This window comes from Medicago truncatula, chromosome 3, assembly GCF_003473485.1.
Source record: "Medicago truncatula cultivar Jemalong A17 chromosome 3, MtrunA17r5.0-ANR, whole genome shotgun sequence".
Taxonomy (NCBI): domain Eukaryota; kingdom Viridiplantae; phylum Streptophyta; class Magnoliopsida; order Fabales; family Fabaceae; genus Medicago; species Medicago truncatula.
Window position 1 is genome coordinate 55,442,931 of NC_053044.1, and position 8,930 is coordinate 55,451,860.

At 30.7% G+C, this 8,930-nt stretch overlaps 1 non-coding gene across 1 annotated transcript; it reads left to right on the forward strand.

The window, feature by feature from the left end:
- The first annotated feature begins 8,858 nt into the window (after nt 1–8,858).
- On the forward strand, nt 8,859–8,930 carry TRNAD-GUC (transfer RNA aspartic acid (anticodon GUC)). The gene has a single exon. It is a non-coding gene; the product is annotated as a tRNA-Asp (tRNA).

The following is an 8,930-nucleotide window of genomic DNA, read 5'->3' on the forward strand; positions in this document are numbered from 1 at the left end:
TTAAATTAAGTTGCTTAAAGTTTTTGTTGTTTGTTTGAATTATTTTCTTGTCTTATCAATTTTAGTTACTAGTATATATATATATATAGTGGAAACTTTTAAAGGGTCATGATAGTTCAAAGTAAACTAAAACTTGATCAAATATTATTTTAGTGAATGATCAAACTCAATTGTTGTGACCGTTTATATTCTAATCATTTGCAACTCTCATCATCTCTCATTTTAAATTTAATTATCTATGATTTTAAGTTAAAAACCATGTCAAAAGCACCAAGGAATTGCATGGGTAGAACAATGAATTGAGGCAGTCTTATGTTGAAATTGGTCAGAGACAATAAAGTGGTTCATTGATACGAATAATATGCTTTTTCTTTCACAATCTTTCATTCAATTTTTACAAAAGTGTCATTTTTTAGAGAATGAAATAAATAAAGTAGCTAAAATTTAATACACACTCATTGCATCGTTTTGTCAATATTGTGATCAAAAGCATCTCATGTCATTTTTAACTCGACTCAACTTGCCGTATGAGCGATGATATACATTGTCGGGAGAGAACTTATTATCTGTGAAGCTTCTACAATATTAGTATTTGTAAACAAAATAATTCGAAGTAATTGATATTTTTTATACGTGTTCTTGCAAGTTGTTTGGATAATTGATGAAAAGAATGAATGAAAAATGTAAGAGGATGGAATTGATAAACCACTCAATAGATTACATTAACCATTTAACCGTTTTCTGTGGGAACAGGGGATGCCTCAACATAAGGCAAGGCAACTACTGTTGTTAGTCTGTTTGAGATTCTATACAACAAGTAAACAATAATTGCGAATGCTAATTAAGTTCACAACAACGACCAATTGCATTTATTCCATTTAATAAGAATCTCTATTGGTGTTGCACAAATTCACTATACACAGGTTCAGATTAATACAACCATTGATGCATCAAACATGAATAATTTCTACAACCATATGATTATTTTAACTACAAAAAAAAAAGTCTCAAGATATAGCAAAAGGTATGAACCGTAATTGAAAACCATGTTATCTCCGAAAACACTTCTATAAACCTTATATCATTGCTTGAGTGTTTTAGCTGAAGATGCAGCATATCTAGCAGAGAAACCGCGGCCTAAAGCTTCTTCGTCGTCCTCCTCCCAACTACCATCATCAAAATTTTGAGCATAGCTTAAAGGATCATACCTAAAACCACCAACGGTTCTCCTCTTCCACGGCAGCTTCAATTTGAGACGCCCAAAGCATGAAAGCAACCCTCCTCCACCTGTTTTGCTTCTTCTAGTAGATGATGGACTTGTTTCCATTGCTAGCTAATTTTTGAGATAGATAGCTTCATTGAATGAAAACTTAGTGTTAGCTCTCGTGGGGTCTTTTTTTATTCACAACTTCTATTTTAATTTGGTATGGATTTTAAGTGTGTGGTAGAGAATAATATAACTTGAGAAGAAACAAAACCCATTTTTTTTGGTTTACAGAATATATAATTGTCCTCTTAAGATTGTTTTTTATGAAAAGAATCTTAGAATGTGAATGGTAATTCAGTTAATACTTTCATTAATCTTTATATTCAAATTATAGAGTATGGAGGACCGCTAGCTCTTGATGCCAGAAAGTGTAGCTTATAACTAATACTCAAAAGGGAACATGTCACATAGTGGAGAATAATTGTTCCTCATTATCGACATACATTTTCAAGTATTCTTATTAGACTAGATCCCTAGTTTCAAAAAGTGAAAAAAAAATAAAAATTATTGTACTCTGAAGTTTGATCAATTTTTTTTTTTTGAAAGAAAGTTTGATCAAATATGTGTCCATCATCAAATTATTCGACGACATATTATATTTTTGTATTAATTTAATTAAAAATAAAAATATATTTTGAATGAATTTTACCAAAATTTTTGCGAAAAGTTATGTAGGAAATGGAGTCTCATAGTAGACAACTCGGTTGATAAATTGAATGAGTACTAATCAAAGATTTTTTTTTTTTAAGGAAGTACTAATCAAAGATATAAAGTTCAAAATAATAACCTTAACATAATCATTAGTACTTTCTTACCAACTAAAATTTCCCTGTAAGAAAAAAATTGTGTGAATTTACGGATCATGATTTCGAACAATTTATTTTGTTACAACTCTAAATATAGAAATAATTTTAGCGCACACACATGCATCAAAATATACGCTATTTAATTATTCAAAAATACATTCCTTAAAAAAAAAATATTCAAAATACACGTTTAAATCAAAAGTTCGGTTGTATAGTTGTATGTGTTAAAATCCATTTTATTTGGACTTATGACCAAGCAAGTGTTAATGCACCATTTTTTTGTTTTTTTTGTTTTGAAAGAGTTAATGCACCATTCTAAATAGTAAATTTTACAATATTTGTTGTAATTATAGAATAAGGGTGTGTGGCCATGTAGGGTTAGGTTGAAATATCAATCCTAGTTGTGCAAGAAAGGGATTTATCTGTTTGATGTTATGGCGGGTAGGGCAAATATTTGGAGGTTTACTTTTTCAAGAGAATATCCCTTTTTTTGTTATGAGAGAAATATATTGGGAGAGAATAATGCTCCGATTGATGATATAGAAGATCTTTGAGTTTAAAAAGCACTGGCAAAAATATTTAAATTTTATGTTCCTCCAAAAACATTATCGGGTCAAAATTGTAATTTTTGATTCCAAAACTTGTTGTTTTTACCTGTAGACAAAAACCTTTGAATTTGATACGCTTTCTAATTTATATTACATGATTGGATGATATACCAAGAGTGGCAGTATCAGCCTTGTGTGGTAGCTGAAGTTTTATCATAGGATCTTGCTAACAAATATGGTCTATTATTCCTTTTGCTATACCGACTAAAAATAAAACCCCCTTTATTTAATAATTTATTAGAGATATAAATAAAAGTCGGTTATAAATTAGTTAAAGAAAAAAATTAAGTCTCGCATATAGTAAAGATATAACCTAAACTTGACAAAGAAAAAATATAGAGCCACAAAAATTAATTTTGTAAGTTTAGGATGGGTTATATCAAATAAAAAACCTAATAGTCTCGCATATAGTAAAGATATATACGCTTTCTTATGAAATAATGTTTTCTAAAATATAAATGTCAATAAATAACTCTTTATATCATAAAATTGATCATTACTTTATAGAATTAGGAAGTAAGAGTACCGAAACATCTCAATTTATAAGTGTACTGTAGAAGTTTCCGTAAGTTTTAAGTGATGTTTGCATTTTTCGTCTACGTATCTAACAAAAATGTTTAAAGAAGATAAAAAAAAAAGAATAAACTTGCAATAATTGTCAAAGTACAAATGTCTTCCTCCTTGAGTTGTACAATGCGCTATATTTTTTTAGAAAAAATAAGAAATTTGATAAGAAATATTTACGTCAAAAAAAGAAAAGAAATTTGAAAAAAATATATATCTCAAACTTCAAATAAAAGCATTCACTATTTTACCCATTAGACAATCACAGATCTCTAGCTTCAATTCATAAGTCATTCTCTATTGATTTTAGAGACATCTTTCATGACTATTTCTAGAAACTTGTTCTTCATATACCATTTAAATTCTATCTAGGAAGTTGGCTCTAGAAAAAAAAGGCAAATAAAGTTTTGAAGTAGATAAATTTGATCATACAAATTAATCCCCTCCGTTCTCAGCAGTGTTGAAGAACCTAAGATTATAGTCTCATAGATTTCTTTATCAGTTTATCTTTGTCCGACACAAACACTCGGAGCCAATACTCCAACCTATAGTTGTATTCAACAACACTTGATTTCTTCTCATGATTGCTCCCTCATATTACAGCCTCTATTCTTGCATGACAACTCCATCCATATTAATTCCAATTATTTGTTTCCCTGGATTCATGCATAACGGTTCCATCAAATTATTTATTTGTCATGACTTATTCATAATCTTTCTTTCAATTTGTAGTCTCATTCTAACCATAGCAGCTCCCTCATTCTTACATTTTGCAAAACATGTACAGCTACAAAACCATGTACTCTTGATTCCAAAAGAAAAATAATATACATAAGAGCCTTTGTTTTCTGTACCACCTAAAGTATATCATAAATTCTCCACTATAACAAATTAACTAACCAAATGCAGTAAATACAAATCTGAACATGTAATAGCTTCAAAAATAAAAAAGATTAATTAGTTATATAAACATGATAGCATGAAATATTGAATCATTTCATGAAGCACGTTTATATAAACATGATAGCTTACTTAATTTAAATCCTAAAAAATACAAATTCAAAATGAAGCACACCAACAATGTTACCATTCACCCATTTATGTTTTAACGTGAGATGTATGAGATGGTGAATAGAAAAGCAAGAGCAACAGAATAGCATGTGGGAAAAAGGTCTGTCAAGAATCAACATATCATACTTCAACTGTGAGATCGTATACCTTAAACTTGTGTTAGAAAATTAAGAATATTAAGTATAAATTTAAACTTTATTCAGTGAAGAGATCAAATGACTTAACATGACTATACCTGCACACTTAATTAATAGTTTAGAAAGAAAGAAAAATAAAAACAGAGCATTTGATTTGAACCCTTCAATTTGATGCATTTCACTTGTCTGCATTCTTTTATTTACTCAATTGTATGTAACGGGGTTGATTTGCGAATACAAAATAACAATCATCAAATAATGAATATCAAAACTATCTTGCAAACATTAATAGCCAACATGATAAGTTTGGAAGAATAAACTTTGGAAATCAACTTTATAGTTTGAAGGTGAAACGTATTTTCCTAATCGTATTGTTTAGAAGCCAAACAATGTCTATTGTAGAGCTTTTTTTGCCGCAGAAGATACACCAATGGGGAAGAAGAATTACCACAATAGCTGCAATGAAAAAAAGCAAACCGATGCAGAGTATATATATATATCTACAATAGCTGCAATGAAAAAAGAACTCCCACAATAGAGCATTGAAAAATGGTACTCCCTCCGTCCCAAATTGTATGACGTTTTGGGCATTTCACACATATTAAAAAATGTAATTAATATTGTGTGGGAAAGAGATATTATGAGTTATTTTACAAAATTATCCTCAATAAATGATATGAGAAAGATAAATGAAGGAATTGAAAGAAGAGAGGGTAATAAATAGTTAAGGATATAATAGGAAAAGTATCGTTAATTTTTCATTGGTATTGTAAAGCGACATACAATTTGGGACAAATATTTTTTCTAAAGTGACATACATTTTGGGACGGAGGGAGTAGTAATAATGAGGCACCGCTTTTTTGCATTGGAATTGTATCCAATAGGTTATACTCCATGACTCTTATTCAAATTTGAATGTTATCGGAGGGCGGTGCATATGCATTGGAAATAGGGTGGGAATAGATAGTGGTGTGGGATATAGCAGTAAGGGAGCTTCTACGCTGCAGTCATACAACTGACTTTTTTGGAAAAGTTAATTTTGATCTTAATGTTTGATTCATTTTTAAATTGTTGATTACTCATTAATGATCAATAATCATTCATCTAGTAATGTTTGCAACATCTTGGACTTACATGTACTATTTTATCGTTGACATCTTTAACATGCAAACAGAGTTGATGATATTATGTGATAGTCTTAAGTGTTACACTATGTGGGGTATTACACTTAAAACAAGGTAGGATAAAATTAGATTAAGTGTAATCTTGTTAATCTGATGAATTGATGATACTATGATGACTGAACTTTTGATGCCACTATACAAACATTTGGGGAGTTACTCACTACACTTTTGATGTTATAGTATTAACTTCACCAGAAAAGTCATTCTCATGACTTCACCTCAGAATTTTCCTAGTAGTAAATGTCGTACAACATTGTACATGTATCTGCCTTTATTACTAAAACTTGTAACCAGAACGCGCGCGCACACACACACACATACATATATATATCATGGGAAAGAGAGTAGAATAATATGTACATGAGGATAGGGTATATTAATTTTACACATTCACATTCCTTATGTATATGCATCGGCAATTAGCAAATGTTGTAGGAGGGAAATTTAAAAATTGAACTTAGCTTGATGAGTAGGAAAAGCACTAACCAAAATTAAATGCTTGGGTGATGGAAGGAAAATATTAGGTTAAAATTAGGGTGAACAATAGCTTGACCAGACAAGCTTTAGTAAGAAAGATATGTTATCCTAATGGAGTATTTAAGTCTAATTGTATTATTTGATGTAATCGTCTTTATCATAGGGTCTTGCTAACAAGTGTCCTAAAGACATTGTTTAATGAAACCATAAATAGAAATATTCTCTCAAAACATAAATCAAACATATGAAAAAGCAATATTCACACATATTTTTATGCAAAAGTTATTACTATTGATTGCTAAAACCCCAAAGGCATTTGTTAGCAGTTTTCTTATATTAATACACAATTCATTTATACTTGGACATTTTCTCTCTTCCACGACCTCTATCAAAATTTTGAATTTGGTACCAGAGCACATGGTATCCTCCGCGAGAATATGTTATGATGCACTTGAGTGATTTTATTGGGGGTGCCAAAAATTATATGTGTGTGGAAGGGTTTGAAATGCATATTAAAACAATAATATTTGGTATTGTGGTAATTGTTGCTTAAATATTACCCCCAAAAGCGAGGGTTTGATTTATAGTAAGGACTTTTTTTATTTTATTATTAAAATTAATAATATGTACAACTGAAGGTGTAAACTGAGTATCAAACTTTGACCCCTTATTAGGAAGAGAGAGAAACCCCCTCCCTTTCCACGAGATAAGATGCACAATTTATCAAAGAATTATGCCTAATTTAGTATATATAAATTAGGGTTAATAGGCTTTTACCCCCTGTCATATGGGTGTCTTTTGGTTTACTCTCTAGGAAAAAAAAATTGAAGATTCCCCCTTCTAAAATTTAGATTCTTTGGTTTTCAACCCTTATGGCATCTGACTGTACATTTCAATCTATGTGGCACACTGAGTCACATTTAATTGATTAGGTGGCGTACTGATTGTATAATTATTTTTATTTTAAATTTTTTTTATTGCATCTCACTAACATGTCTTTATTTACAATTATAAAAAAAAACTTCATAGATTTTCCAGAAACTTCATAGAAAATCAGCAACAACATCAACAACAACAAATTTTCGGTGGTTTTTTCAAATCCAGGATTTTTTCACTGAGAGAACAACAACAATATTGGTGGTTTTCAAACCCATAATTTTTTTCACTCTCCAACAACAACAACAACAACCTTCTGCATCACCACCAACAACACTACTAATGCTTGAACTAGCAGCCATCCAACCACCACATCAACACCGCCGTTAAACCCGTCACCGTAGTATCCACCACAACGTCGCCGTCACAATCACAACCGTCGTCACCGCGCACGACCTCCAACCATCGCAGATCCATCACCGTCAAACTCGACCACCATCTTCATACACGACTTGATTTTGATTTGAGAATAGAAGAGAAGAAACAATCATGGGGATTTGGGAAGAGAAGAGAAGAAAAGAGAGAAGAAGATAAGATTGGAGAAGAGGAAAAGAGAGAGTCGTTTGAATATTTTTTTTTTAAAAAAAAAAAAAAAAAAAAACTTAACCAACCAAATCTCAATTGGATCAGTGTTTTCCTTATTGTTTTGTTTAGAGAAGGGTTAGCATTAGCATGTATTGCTGTTATGGGTTTGAGTAGTGTTGTTTTGAACTAAATTAAGAAGCAAAAGTAATAGACACAAACAATTGAGATTTTGTTGTTGTTCTATTGAATCCATCTTTAGATTTTGCATAGTTTGGACTTGGGTATAAGGAGAAATAATTGATGATAAAGGCAAGAACAGAATGGGAAGAAGAGAGAAGAAGAGGCCGCTGGAGAAGAAGATGAGAAAAAAAATTGGGATTTTTTAATTAAGCATTAGGGGTACTTTAGACATTTCACATCTTTAGGATTAATTTTTATAAAAAAATATTATATGTCCCACGTGGAATTTAACCAAAAAAAAATCAAAACTAAAAAGAATAACACATCATCGTGCCACATCATCTCATTGATCCAGTCAGATGACTTGGGGGTGTAAACCAAATAATCTTGATATTTCAAAGGGGAATCTTCAAGTTTTTTTTTCATAGAGGTATATTAAAAGACGCTCATATAACAGGAGATAAAAGCCTATTAACCCTTATAAATTAATTGAAGAGTGTCGTGGCTTCGGTCCGCTCTTGAGAAGACCACCATTGTTAACCACTTAATTACAACTAAATTGTCTTTTCATGTTGATTTGGACCCACATTTCCCCTCAAATACATATACAATAATGAAAATCTAGTATTAGTTTGAAGCATTACCACTTCTGAGTAGCCAACAATTGTAGTATCCCATGTATTAGGGAAATGAAGTCTTCATAATGTAAAATTTGGTTGAAAGATAAAAATAAGTAGGACAAATAATTTTATAGTTGGATTAATTTAATCTTATCTATAAGAAAAGGTACATTTTAGAAGAAAAGATTGATACACAACTCTTTGTTGAGTAGATTATGATTGTATTTTTATTATAATTATATATTTATTTATTTTTTTGTTAAAATTATTTACAAATTTTTAATAATAGACTTATATTATATACATATTAATCCTCGCTTAAAATGCGACTGCCATTACAAACCAAGTAAAACTCTCGTCATGGGCTAAATGAATGCAAACACTGGCTTTATTATATTGGCTGCTGATATAATTTATGACAACCAGTTGATTAATATTTTCAAAAGGAATAAATTTAAAAATTAATGATAATTTAACAATAAGGTCGTTGTAGTATAGTGGTAAGTATTCCCGCCTGTCACGCGGGTGACCCGGGTTCGATCCCCGGCAACGGCG